This window comes from Oncorhynchus kisutch, unplaced genomic scaffold (genome assembly GCF_002021735.2).
Source record: "Oncorhynchus kisutch isolate 150728-3 unplaced genomic scaffold, Okis_V2 Okis07a-Okis12b_hom, whole genome shotgun sequence".
NCBI lineage: Eukaryota > Metazoa > Chordata > Actinopteri > Salmoniformes > Salmonidae > Oncorhynchus > Oncorhynchus kisutch.
Window position 1 is genome coordinate 5903658 of NW_022261984.1, and position 15030 is coordinate 5918687.

The window sequence follows — 15030 nt, forward strand, 5'->3', positions numbered from 1 at the left end:
TAAAACAGAATCAGCTCTAAAAATCCTTCAGTATTAAAAATAATTGTTAGTATTTTATAATTACTCATGAAGTGTACATGCTATTAATACATCATTATTTTATTATTTGTTAATATTAACGAAGCACTTCTAAACAAAACATCCTAAGCATTTATAACAAATTAATTTATAAACCATTTATAATGGCCTCTTCATGAGAGTTGTTGTAAAGTGTAAGCAAATCATGTGGTTGAACAACACAGAGAACCAGGTGGTCCACTCTCTGGGTAGTAAGGGACTCATGCACACCAGAATCGCCAACAGACCTGCATACAATTAAATTAATTAATTAAACGTCCACTCCCTGTACCTGCTTCTCATCTCCAACATCATCCTTACAGTGGGTTTGGGCGGAAAACCCCGGTAAATCTCGGTAACCCGGTTCCTGCCATTAACCCTATCAGCACCATAGGCACAATGCTGATCTGTTTCGACTGTGAATTACAGTAAAGATGAAAGACAAGTGTAATATTTGCACATTGTTACAGTGCCTTAAGAAAGTATTCACACCCCTTGACTTTAACCACATTTTGTTGTTTTAGAGCCTGAATTTAAATAGGATTACATTGAGATGTTTTTGTCACTGTCCTACATGCAATACCCCATAATGTCAAAGTGGAGTGTTATTTTACAAATTAATTTAAAATGAAAAGCTGAAATGCCTTCAGTCAATAAGAATATAATCCTTTTTTATGGCAAGCCTAAATAAGTTCAGGAGTAAATAGGTGCTTAAAACAAGTCACATACTGTAATAAGTTGCATGGACTCACTCTGTGTGTAATAAAAGTGTTTAAAATAACATACACATTATCTGTAAGGGCCCTCAGTCAAGCAGTGAATATCAAACACAGATTCAACCTCAAAGATTAGGGAAGTTTTCCAATGCCTTGTAAAGATGGGCACCTATTGGTAGATGGGTCAAAATAAACAAAAGCAGACATTGAATATCCCTACAAGAATGGTGAAGTTATAAATTACACTTTGGATGGTGTATCAATACACCCAGTCACAACAAATATGCAGTTGTCCTTCCTAATTCAGTTGCCGGAGAGGAAGGAAACCGCTCAGGGATTTCACCATGGGGCCAATGGGGACTTTAAAACAATTACAGAGTTTATTGGCTGTGATTGGAGAAAAACTGAGGCTGGATCAACAACATTATATAGTTACACTACAATACTAATCTAATAGAGAGAAAAGGAAGCCTGTACAGAATAAAACTTATTTCAAAACATGCAGCCTTTTTGCAACAAGGCAAGTAATAAGTAATACTGCAAAAAATGTGGCAATGGAATGAACATTTGTCCTGAATACAAATCTAATACAACACATTACTGAGTACCACTCTCCATATTTTCAAGTGTAGTGGTGGCTCCATAATGTTATGGGTGGTCTTGTAATTGTTAACCTTTCTGGTCTACCCATACCGTATACGGGTTCACGATCCTAAACAACCGCTGAATTGCAGGGCGCCAAATTCAAAATACTCCTAAAAATATTTATAATCATGCAATCACAAGTGAAATATACCAAAACACAGCTTAGCTTGTTGGGAATTGATGGGAATTGATGTAAAATATATCACTAGCCACTTTAAACAATGCTACTTAATATAATGTTTACATAGCCTACATTATTCATCTCATATGTATATGTATATACTGTACTCTATATAATCTACTGCATCTTTATGTAATACATGTATCACTAGCCACTTTAAACTCTGCCACTTTGTTTACATACTCATCTCATATGTATATACTGTACTCGATACCATCTACTGCATCTTGCCTATGCTGCTCTGTACCATCACTCATTCATATATCTTTATGTACATATTCTTTATCCCTTTACACTTGTGTGTATAAGGTAGTAGTTTTGGAATTGTTAGTTAGATTACTTGTTGGTTATTACGGCATTGTCGGAACTAGAAGCACAAGCATTTCGCTACGCTCGCATTACCATCTGCTAACCATGTGTATGTGACAAATACATTTGATTTCATTTTGATTTGATTTTGTTAGTCCACCTATCATGTCAGATTTTGAAAATATATTGTATACCGAAAGAAATCCAAGCTTTTGTGAGTGTAGCTTTCTATGTTACATTAGCTTAGCTTTATATTAGCTTCGTTAAAGTAAGAAAAGCAATCAAATGAATCGCTTACCTTTGATATTCTTCGGGTTGTTCCACTCACGAGACTCCCAGTTACACAACTGTTATTTTTGTTTGATAAATATTACTTTTAAATTCAAATACCTCTGTTCGTTTGGTGCGTTATGCTCCAAAATCCACCGGAAAGAGCGGTCACGAAAACACATACGAAAATGCCAAATAATATCCATAATGTCCAGAGAAACATGTCAAACGTTTTTTATAATCAATCCTCAGGATGTTTTTCAAATATATATTCGATAATATATCAACCGGGAGTATTATTTTTTCAATAGGACCGGGAGAAACAATGGCCGCCTTTTTCTGTTGCGCACAATCACTCTGAGAGCCCCCACCTACCCACTTACGCAATGTGATCTTTCACGCAAATTTTTCAAAATAAAAGCCTGAAACTTTGTCTAATGACTGTTGACACCTTAGGGAAGCCATGGAAAATAAATCTGGTTGATATCCCTTTAAATGCACGTTAGGCAGGCATAAGAACAGAGAGGTTTAAAAAAAGAGACACTTCCTGATTGGAGTTTCCTCCGTTTTTCGCCTGCAATATCAGTTCTGTTTAACTCACAGACAATATTAAGACAGTTTTGGAAACTTTAGAGTGTTTTCTATCCTAATCTGACAATTATATGCATATTCTAGTTTCGGGGGCTGAGAAATAGGCAGTTTTAAATGGGTAATTTTTGCCAAAAACGAATATACAGCCCCCTAGTCTTAAGATTAAGGACTGGTAGTTTTTCAGGATAAAAAAGAAACAGAATGGAGCTAAGCAAAATCCTAGAGGAAATCCTGGTTTATTCTGCTTTCCAGCAGACTCTGGGAGATTAATTCACCTTTTAGCAGGACAATAATATACACTGGAGTTGCTTTCCAAGAAGACAGTGAATGTTTCTGAGTGGCCGAGGTACAGTTATTACTTACACTTACTTGAAAATCTATGGCAAGAACTGAAAATTGTTGTCTAGCAATGATCAACAACCAATTTGACAGAGCTTGAGGAATTTTGAAAATAATAATGGGTAAATGTTGCACAATCCAGGTGCGGAAAGCTCTTAGAGACTTACCCAGAAAGACTTGTTGAGTAAAAACTGTTTTGACAGAAATATCCGCTAGCTAGGATAGCCAGCTGCAGCTAACACCAAGCTATGCTAGCTAGCTGCTGTCAGCTTGGCTAAATACAAGGTCAGCGCAGGCTTAAGCCTGGTTTTCAAAATCTGTAGGCAGCATTCTGCCTTCTCCCTACAGTTCTCAGCCGTTAGCGTAGCCAACGACTGCCTCATGTGAACTACAATACTGACTCAGTGTTTTAACATTTAGAAACAACAATAATCATCGTTTACGTCACGGCTTTCGAAACATATGGCCTTCATCTTTCATCAGCGAGAAAGAATTCTTCAAATAAAAAACATACACTAAAGTAGCAGTTTAGCACGGATTAATTCAGCTATGTGCGCCTCCTTCTAACGAAACTACTCTTCACGAGTTATGCTTACATACAGGTGTTCAGAGCATGCTACATACACAGGTGGTCACTTCTTGTCTTCTGTCTGTTTCCCATAAACAAGACCTGTAACATGGAGATGTGGCCTTGTGGGAACACTAACCCTAACCTTATCAAGGTGTGTATCAATGCCCCCCTATCTGATATGAAAGGTAAGGTCCTTATGTTTCCAGAACCATACCTCAAGCAATGCATGTTAATGTTCAGACCGAGTGTCAGGTATCTAAACAAAACTCCCCCCTACAGAAGACGCTTTCATCGAATGTCTCTTGTGTAATAATATAATGGAACTGAGAGTCATGATCAAGGACTAGCTTTAGCCTACACATAGAACTGAGAGTCATGATCAAGGACTAGCTTTAGCCTACACATGGAACTGAGAGTCATGATCAAGGACTAGCTTTAGCCTACACATAGAACTGAGAGTCATGATCAAGGACTAGCTTTAGCCTACACATAGAACTGAGAGTCATGATCAAGGACTAGTTTTAGCCTACAAATCAAATCAAATCAAATTTATTTATATAGCCCTTCGTACATCAGCTGATATCTCAAAGTGCTGTACAGAAACCCAGCCTAAAACCACAAACAGCAAGCAATGCAGGTGTAGAAGCACGGTGGCTAGGAAAAACTCCCTAGAAAGGCCAAAACCTAGGAAGAAACCTAGAGAGGAACCAGGCTATGTGGGGTGGCCAGTCCTCTTCTGGCTGTGCCGGGTGGAGATTGTAACAGAACATGGCCAAGATGTTCAAATGTTCATAAATGACCAGCATGGTCGAATAATAATAAGGCAGAACAGTTTAAACTGGAGCAGCAGCACGGTCAGGTGGACTGGGGACAGCAAGGAGTCATCATGTCAGGTATTCCTGGGGCATGGTCCTAGGGCTCAGGTCCTCCGAGAGAGAGAAAGAAAGAGAGAATTAGAGAGAGCATATGTGGGATGGCCAGTCCTCTTCTGGCTGTGCCGGGTGAAGATTATAACAGAGAACATGGCCAAGATGTTCAAATGTTCATAAATGACCAGCATGGTCGAATAATAATAAGGCAGAACAGTTGAAACTGGAGCAGCAGCACGGCCAGGTGGACTGGGGACAGCAAGGAGTCATCATGTCAGGTAGTCCTGGGGCATGGTCCTAGGGCTCAGGTCCTCCGAGAGAGAGAAAGAAAGAGAGAAGGAGAGAATTAGACAACGCACACTTAGATCCACACAGGACACCGAATAGGACAGGAGAAGTACTCCAGATATAACAAACTGACCCTAGCCCCCCGACACATAAACTACTGCAGCATAAATACTGGAGGCTGAGACAGGAGGGGTCAGGAGACACTGTGGCCCCATGCGAGGACACCCCCGGACAGGGCCAAACAGGAAGGACATATAGCTGAGAGTCATAATCAAGGACTAGCTTTAGCCTACACATGGAACTGATAGTCATGATCAAGGACTAGCTTTAGCCTACACATGGAACTGAATTAGCTGACCATCTTGAGATGGCGAGTCAGTCGGGAGGAGAGAAGTCCTCAACATTGTTCTCTCCATAGCAAAGCTATCTTATAAATTTACCTCGCTGTACTCACTACCGCACTTGTTTGTTGTGATTGAATGGTAGTCACACCCAAGTCTAACCACACCCCTGACACAACTCTAATTTACCTTCAGTCATGGCCGCTAGTAGTTCTTATTGAGCATTGATGGAAAAAAAGCCAAAACAGGAAGTGCAATTGCCCTTTAAAAAAGGTCAGATTGAATAGATAGTCGATCTCAGAAAAGTTACAGCAGTATGAGAATTGACCACTAGATGGTAATCTTGATATGTCATCTGTGGACATGTGACCGGACCAAGTGGGCCTTCAGCAGGATGCAATGTTCTGGAACATTCAGATAGAAATGTGCTATGTAGAACAAACATGCCTCTGATATGTAGAAAAGAAGGAATCATGTCCACTTTATTCATAGCATTTCTATCTGCATCTTTCAACCACGTTTCGCTACTGAACGTGGCCAGAAACTCTTTCTCAATTGTCTAAATATCCATCTTCTCCTTGTCTCCTCTCCTTCATCTGCACTAATTAGAAAAATGTTCACAGGTGAAAACAGTATGGTGGAAGGAAGCTCATCATTAGACTGGCTTAACTTTCACCTGGTCAGCTCTTTCAGATCAGTGAAGGAGAGGGACAAGTTTTAGACGACTGAGAAACAGCCCAAGTGTAAGAAGTTAGTGTTGTGTTGAATTAAGAAGGTAGTCCTTGATTCTATAGTTTACAGTACATCTTAATTTACACTACTTCCCTACCAACACCCATTTGTTTTTAGTCAGGTAATACTTTTCTTTTATACTGTATATTTTCACTTCCCTGTTTTTTAACTCGTTCAAGTCCTATCAGTTTATAGTTATCAGAGCAACGACTTGTCAACTTGGAATAAGAACTTGGGAATGTAAACAAACAATTTATACTGTTCAAAAAACATAGTTATGTTTATTTTGATGAATCAAGTTTTGTTGTTATATTTAGCTGCAGAAAATGCTGCCATCAAAGTCATTTCTGTGGTAGCTGATGTCAGAGATCAGCATGTGGGGAAAGTCAGGGTCCAAAGATGATAACTGAGTTTCCAACTTATGTTTAGGACCTGGAAGTTGTTATGAACGTTTTTCTAAGTTGGGATCTGATATTTCAAATAAAATTGTATTTGTCAAATACGCCAAATACAACAGGTGTAGACCTTACCGTGAAATGCTTACTTACAAGCCCTTAACCAACAATGCAGTTCAAGACATAGAGTTAAGACCTCTACAGGATTGGTGGGTCCTCCGCGGGACGGTTGAGCTAATGTAGGCTAATGCGATTAGCATGAGGTTGTAAGTAACAAGAACATTTCCCAGGACATAGACATATCTGATATTGCCAGGAAGCTTACATTCTTGTTAATCTAACTGCACTATCCAATTTACAGTAGCTATTACAGTGAAATAATACCATGCAATTGCTTGAGAGTGCACAGTTTCAAACTTAAAGTTATTAATAAACCAATTGATACAACATTTTGAACAGAAATGCAATGGTTCATTGGATCAGTCTAAAACTTTGCACATACTCTGCTGCCATCTAGTGACCAAAATCTAAATTGCACCTGGGCTGGAATAATACATTATGGCCTTTCTCTTGCATTTCAAAGGTGATGGTACAAAAAAAAAAAAAAAAGCTGTTATTTTTTTCTTTGTATCATCTTTTACCCGATCTAATGTGTTATATTCTCCTAAAATGAATTTCAAATTTCCATTAACTTCAAAGTGTTTACTTTCAAATGGTATCAGGAATATGCATATCCTTGCTTAATTTCCTGAGCTACAGGCAGTTAGATTTGGGTGATTTTAGGTAAAAATTGAAAAAAAGGGGTGGATCCTTAAGAGGATTTATTAAGCAAATGTTTACTCAATAAACTAAAGTAAAAAATAAAATGAAAAGTAACACAATAAAATAACAATTACAGGGCTATAGTACCGAGTGAATGTGCAGGGGTAGTTCGTCTAGGTCATTTGTACATATAGGTAGGGGTAAAGTAACTATGCATAGATAATAAACAGAGAGTCTCAGCAGTGTAAAAACAAAGGAGCGGGGGGATTAAAGTACAATTACTCAACAAGCTCAAGGCCCTGGGCCTGGACACCACTGTCTGCAACTGGATCCTGGACTTGCTAAATGGCAGACCACAGGCTGTGAGGATTGGAAACAACACTTACCCCACACTGACTCTTAACACAGGGCCCCCCCCCCCATGGTTGTGTCCTCAGCCCTCTGCTGTACTCCCTGTTCACCCATGACTGTGTGGCTTTGCACGACACCAACTCCATCATGAAGTTTGCTGATGATTCTACGGTTGTAGTACGACGAGGAGGTAAGGCAACTGGCAATGTGGTGCCAGGACAACAACCTCTCCCTCAACGTCAGCAAAACAAAGAAGTTGATTGTCGACTTCAGGAAGCATAGGACACACCCCGATCCACATCGATGGGACTGCAGTGTAGTGAGTCAGCAGTTTTAAGTTCCTCTGCGTCCACATCACCAAGAACTTTACATGGACCAACAACACCTCCACTCTTGTCAAGAGGTCGTAACAGCGCCTCCACTTCCTAAGGCGGCTGAAGAGATTTGTCATGACCCCCTTCCCGGGTCCTCTCCATATTCTACCTCTGTACCATCGTTAGCGTCCTTACTGGCTGCATCATGGCCTGGTATAAGAAGTGCTCTGTCCACGACCACAAGGCCCTCCAGTGGGTGTAGACGACCCAGTACATCACTGCTCTGCTCCCATCCCAGTCAGGACATGTACTCAAAGCGGTGCCTGAGGCAGTCCTCCAGCATCATCAAGTACCCCAAAAGAACAGAGACCATTTCTATCGGCAAGCCATCAGAGTGAACACTTGAACTGGACTGACCAACTGCACTCACCTCACGCACACACCCACAAATACGCACACACACACACATACATACACACTCACACACAACCACACATTGACCCCCACCCCACACACACACACACACACACATACAAGCTAAATGGCATCATGAACTTTACCAAGTACAAGAACATTTTAGCCAAAAACCTTGTTGACACTTGCTGACACTTGGCCCCAAGTGAATCTTCCAGCAAGACAATAAACTCAAGCACTAATCAAAATCCACAAAAAATGGTTAATTGACAATGGCCATCTCAGTCTCCAGGCTCAAACCCCATTGAAAACATGTGCTTTGAATTGAACAGGGCAGTCCATAAAACAGATGAAGGATATAAAGGATCTGGAAAGATTCTGTATGGAGGAACAGTCTAAGATCCCTTCCAACATGTTCTCCAATCTCATAAAAACATTTTAGAAAAAGGCTCAGTGCTGTTATCCTCGCAAGGGGATAGAGTATTGAAAACAGGGGTGCCAATAACAACGACCCCTGTCTTTGAGTATTTTTAAAAAATACATTAAACAATGTATACATTAAAGAATGTATTTCTTTCTCTGAGAAATTCTATTAGTATAAAATTGTATAATTTACAATGTTTTTAAGAATACAATATAACTAAGTGTTTGTATTACTTATTTTATATAGTATTTTTTGCTCATCTTTATCAAGGGTGCCAATAATTATGGACCTGAGTGTACATTCATCCTAGACACAACTGCTGCTACTGGACTTTGTATTTATGTACTGCACAATTTTAACACTTTCTCACCAATCCCCTTTCCTGACACACGTGTAAATGTATTATAAATTGTTGAGCGCGTGCCTGTATTTATACATGCTAAATCATTATTATATTCTACCTAGCCCATTTACTTTAACTGTTTTATTTGTATATTTTATTATGTCTTAATGGCGTCACGTTGTCGAGTGTGAACCTGCAAGTAAGTATTTCGTTGAATGGTGTATACCATGTGTATCCTGTACGTACAACAAATACACTTGAACTTGAAATCTAATAGGATGTGAATGCGGGGTATGTAGCCCTAGATACTAATGTTCCACATAGGCCTACAGCTGATGAGTGGGTTATTGTGTGTTCTATGCATACCCATGGGATTTTACACAAGGCTTGAACTTATTTATTTCTTTAGCATCATGCATGATTCAAGAGTGGGCGTTAAACCTTCAGAGGACTTTGGACCAACAAAAGGATATGGGCTTTTCTATCAGCCTATTCCTTGTCTATCACAGGCTATTACCAGGTTTATGATTGTGACCAAACCTGAGTACGCGACTGTTTCTGCAATCATTAACCTACCTGTTATACTGTTTGGAAAGGTAAGTTGGGTAAAGCAGTAACAAACTGTCACCCAGGCTTTTAAAAATGAACATAATAAATTAGATAATGTAAAAAATATATAATATTAATAATAAGTGCATTTGATTCCTGGATTAAGATAAATGGACAGTCATATTGCACTGGATAATTTCTCAGCCAAATTTGCCCCGAATTGGTGGAACTGTCACTTCTAAATCAAGTGTCAAATCCGGGACATGCTTCTGTGCAAATCAAACTGTAAGGGTCCTGTGTGTAGCTGGTGTAGAGAGTCAGGTGCAGGACAGCAGATATGAGTAATCAACGTTCTTTTACTGAAAAAGACAAATATACAAAGTATCATCACAAGCCCACGAATACGGACCGAACTACAACAAACAATCACCCACAAACAAACATGGGGAACAGAGGGTTAAATAATAAACAGGTAATTGGGTGAGTGAAACCAGGTGTGTAAGACTAAGACAAAACAAATGGAAAAATGAAAAGTGGATCGGCGGTGGCTAGAAGGCCAGTGACGTCGACCACAGAACGCCGCCCGAAAAGGAGAGGAACCGACTTTGGCGGAAGTCGTGACACAAACTCACTTTTGAACGTCATTATCTGCAATGGATTGAATCCCAGCCTTTTATTTTTTGGTGATTATAATGTAAGACAGTTGTACTAATCTCAGTAAAGTGGCCATCAAATATATTCATTAATAACTTCGTCCGAGTGTCATAACCTTGGCAACCCATTTAAGCAGTAACTAAAGTATTGTTATGGACACGATGAGCTAAGTGTACTTTAAAACATTCTAGATAAGGGTGACCTATCACACTACCATGTCATAAAGTACAGAAGTGGGCGGGGGAACCATTGGGCGATGTGAACATGGCGTGGGAGCTTGAACAGGGCGGACTTAAATTGGGGGAATCTGAACTTTATGCAAATACGTTGCGATATCTTGGCACGATTGACCAGTCAAAGTTCACTATAGATTCCAGCACCAACTGGATTGGCTGTTGATATCTAGCGCTACCTAGCATGCTGTGGGTTTGCTAGCAGCCACATTACTAGCCACTCTGGCCGAAGCTAGAGTAGCTGGGCGAAGCATTGCTGTATATGGATAATACAGCCATAATTTTTCAGTTCGAGTCACCTAAAATGACCTTGGATAAACAACCCATTTAATCAGTAACTAAAGTATCATTATGTAACTGTGGAGAGCATGATTTACAAGAAATCCTGACTAGAAAGGAGCAGAGTGAACTATATGTGTCCGTTATAACATAAATGTAAGATGGTTATCCGGATGTAGTGGTGTTTATGTGTAACTGTTACCTGTGTGCCTGTTGGAGATGTGGACTCCAGTGACGTGACTCGAGTACCACCATACATTGATGGCAATTCTGTCCCTGAAAGCAGAGAATCACATCGGTTTATATGGGAAATTACCGTAGAAAAAGTATGTTCTGCCTTGTGCCGCTGCATCGACAGAGCACTGTCCTATATTTATCGACCGAGCACTGTCCTATATTTATCTACCGAGCACTGTCCTATATTTATCGACCGAGCACTGTCCTATATTTCCAACGCGTGTAGCTTGAAATATGCGCCCTGAGCAAGAGTTTCCATTCATGTTTATCCTCAGCCAATCACAGACTTCTCAACACGCATGTTAGTGGGAGAAAACAACACTCAATTCTAATTGGAGATTCCACAATGTCAGACAAACTGTAGCTGTAGTATCAACTCTGACCCCTCTTGCACTGAGATGCAGTGCCTTAGACCGCTGTGCCACTCAAGAGACCAATCATGATTTGGATGGTGCTATTGGTAATGATGATTCAAAAAACATTTATTTCATGATCTGTGAAGTTTAATATGTAGGTGTATGTACTGTACTAGTCAGTTGCAGATTCAGGTATAGGCGACATGGGCATCCGCCCAGGGCGGCATCTTGCCGGGGGCGGCACGGGCGCCCGCACAAAAAATGTGGAATGGTGACATTGGTTTTCTATCGCTCATTTGCACATCACGTCAATGATATCATGTCACCGTGTGGGACTGTGGGTCAATTAAACTTGTCAGAGTGGGCACCCTGATTCTAGTTTGTGAGCTAGGCAGGCTACTGCCTGGGAAGGTCTCCCACTCAGAAGTACGAGATGGGGAGGGGGGTGGGGGTAGGTTGACCTCAGGTCTCCCCACTGGAAGCCCGAGGGAATCTATCAAATAGTGCACCTCTAACTTTTTCAGTACTAATGCATTAGTAAATTCATTCACACTATGAAATGCTACTTAATAAACCACAATTCATTCATAATGCTGTGAATTTATAGATTCAGACATATTGTTGCATTTTTTTCTGGTTTATGTGATATCGTTAAGAATAATATAAAACCAGTCTGCACACCACCAAGGTGAATTGGTTTAGTCTTGACTCTTGGTTGACAGTGTTGGGGGATGAGTAATGTAGCCTTGACTCTTGGTTGACAGTGTTGGGGGATGAGTAATGTAGCCTTGACTCTTGGTTGACAGTGTTGGGGGATGAGTAATGTAGCCTTGACTCTTGGTTGACAGTGTTGGGGGATGAGTAATGTAGCCTTGACTCTTGATTGACAGTGTTGGGGGATGAGTAATGTAGCCTTGACTCTTGGTTGACAGTGTTGGGGGATGAGTAATGTAGCCTTGACTCTTGGTTGACAGTGTTGGGGGATGAGTAATGTAGCCTTGACTCTTGGTTGACAGTGTTGGGGGATGAGTAATGTAGCCTTGACTCTTGATTGACAGTGTTGGGGGATGGGTAATGTAGCCTTGACTCTTGATTGACAGTATTGGGGGATGAGTAATATAGTCTTGCCTCTTGATTGACAGTGTTGGGGGATGAGTAATATAGTCTTGACTCTTGATTAACAGTGTTGGGGGATGTGTAACGTATTGATGCTCGAGTGCCAAATCAACACAAATGGATAAGAAAAGGTCTAAGCCATCAGGTGCCCAGTTTAGGAAAAATAGGAAAGAAGATGAGAAAGGCGCAAAAGATAAAGGTATGCAGCTATGTCAATTCTTTATAAGTATAATATTATGCATATAATGAAATAGGGTGGTAAACACTTATGTTTGTTGGCCTATGTTGCTATGTTGCTTGCTATGCTATTACACATAGGGCGACAATGTTCAGTTTTCTGTCCAACTAGCTTCCATAACATTGGATATAATTTCACACAGTTTCATCATGATAATGTGTGTGGCCTGCAGCAGAACGATTACATCCTAACGTGCACATGATTGATTTGGTTAACTTTCATTGAGGTGACATCATAAAGGTTTTCGGTGATTCTATTGACTAGGTCCTGAGCTCAGTAAGGGGAATTTCCAATGCTCTAGGATAACTTAAAAGACGTCTATATTATGCTAATATTTTGTATCTTTTGTGATTTATTGAGTCTTTTGGGGTGAATAAAAATTGCATTTAGTGCAGAATGGTGCTTTTGGGGGCTCGCTGAAGTGGGGGTTCGCCCAGGGAGCCGTACAAGCTAGAACAGCCACTGGTACTAGTAGTCCTACTGCAAGGAAAACAGAAAATATAACCTAAATTTAAAAATTGCATTCAAAACCCAATATTAGGGACTTGTGACTTGACCTGAGCTCAGGAACCTGAGACTTGCCCATTATTTGACTTGACTCGAGAATCTTCTCTTTTAATTTTACCAACAAACAAAATTACTAGTTCAGTCCCATGTAAAGTGCATTCGGGAAAGTATTCAGACCCCATCCATTTTTCCACATTTTGTTATGTTACAGCCTTGTTCTAAAAATGATTGAATTATATGTATTCCTCAATCTGCATACAATACCACATAATGATAAAGTGAAAACAGGTTTTTATACATTTTTGCAAATGTATGTATAAAAAAAAAACAGAAATACATTATTTACATAAGTATTCAGACCCTTTGCTGAGTCTCGAAATTGAGCTCAGGTGCATTCTGTTTCCCACAGTTGACATTGCATGTCAGAGTAAAAACCAAGCCATGTGGTCGAAGGAATTGTCCGTAGAGCTCTGACACAGGATTGTGTCGAGGCACAAAACATGTCTGCAGCATTGAAGGTCCCCAAGAACACAGTGGCATCAATCATTCTTAAATGGAAGTTTGGAACCACCAAACTCTTCCTAGATCTGGCCGCCTTGCCAAACTGAGCAATTGGTGGAGAAGGGCCTTGATCAGGGAGGTGACCAAGAACCCGATGGTCACTCTGACAGAGCTCCAGAGTTCCTCTGTGGGGATGGGAGAACCTTTCAGAAGGACAATCATCTCTGCAGCAGCACCAATCAGGCCTTTATGGTAGAGTGGCCAGACGGAAGACACTATTCAGTAAAAGGCACATGACAGCCCACTTGGAGTTTGCCAAGAGTCACCTAAAGGACCCTCAGACCATGAGAAACAACTTCCTCTTCTCATCTGGGTTCCCATTCTGGTCTCATAGACTTGACGTAACATAGTAAATGTAAATCCGGGATACACAAATTAGTATGATATGTTACGTTTGGTATGGTTACATATGACAAAGTTACTTAATAAGTTAAAAACGAAATGAGGGTGGGTGGGCGTATAACGTGGACGTCTAGCAACCCAAAGGTTACATTTTCCAATCTCATGGACAACTTGAGCATTTGACCTAAATAGCAACTTTTTAACTACCTACTAATTTGCATGTTAGCTACCCATTCCCCTAACCCTAACCTTAACTCTTTGAACTAACCTTAACCCTTTAAACTTACTCGTAATCTTAACCCTAACCCATAGCTCAGCTAATGTTAGCCAGCTAGCTAATGTTAGCGTAAGCCACCTAGCTAACTTTAGACACAGCAAATTACAATCATACCATATCATATGTTTCGAAAATTCGTAACATATTATTTGTTTTTCAAATTCGTAACATGTTATACAATGTCACAAATTACAATCTATCAATACATTATATATTCTTGTCTTCATGATAGTAGAAGCTGTTACTTCTCTTTTTGCATCTGTTCTCTCTCTGCTGTCAGGTTTGTTTAACTGGTCTTGAACTGACCTTTCTCCCTGCCTCCCACTGCTGGCTTGCTCCTGAAGCTAAGTGGGGTTGGTCCTTGGATGGGAGACCAGATGCTGCTAGAAGTGGTGTTGGAAGGCCAATAGGAGGCACCCTTTCCTCTGGTCTAAAAAATATATCCAAGGCCAGTGATTGGGGACATTGCCATGTGTAGGGTGCTGTCTTTTGGATGGGACGTTAAACGTGTGTCCTGTAGGGTTGGTGGCAGGGTAGCCTAGTGGTTAGAGCGTTGGACTTGTAACCGGAAGGTTGTGAGTTCAAACCCCCGAGCTGACACGGTACAAATCTGAGGTTCTGCCCCTGAACAGGCAGTTAACCCACTGTTCCTAGGCTGTCATTGAAAATAAGAATGTGTTCTTAACTGACTTGCCTAGTTAAATAAAGGTAAAATAAAAATAAAAAAATTCCCAATCTGGCTCTCATACCATCACCGTCACCTAATCAT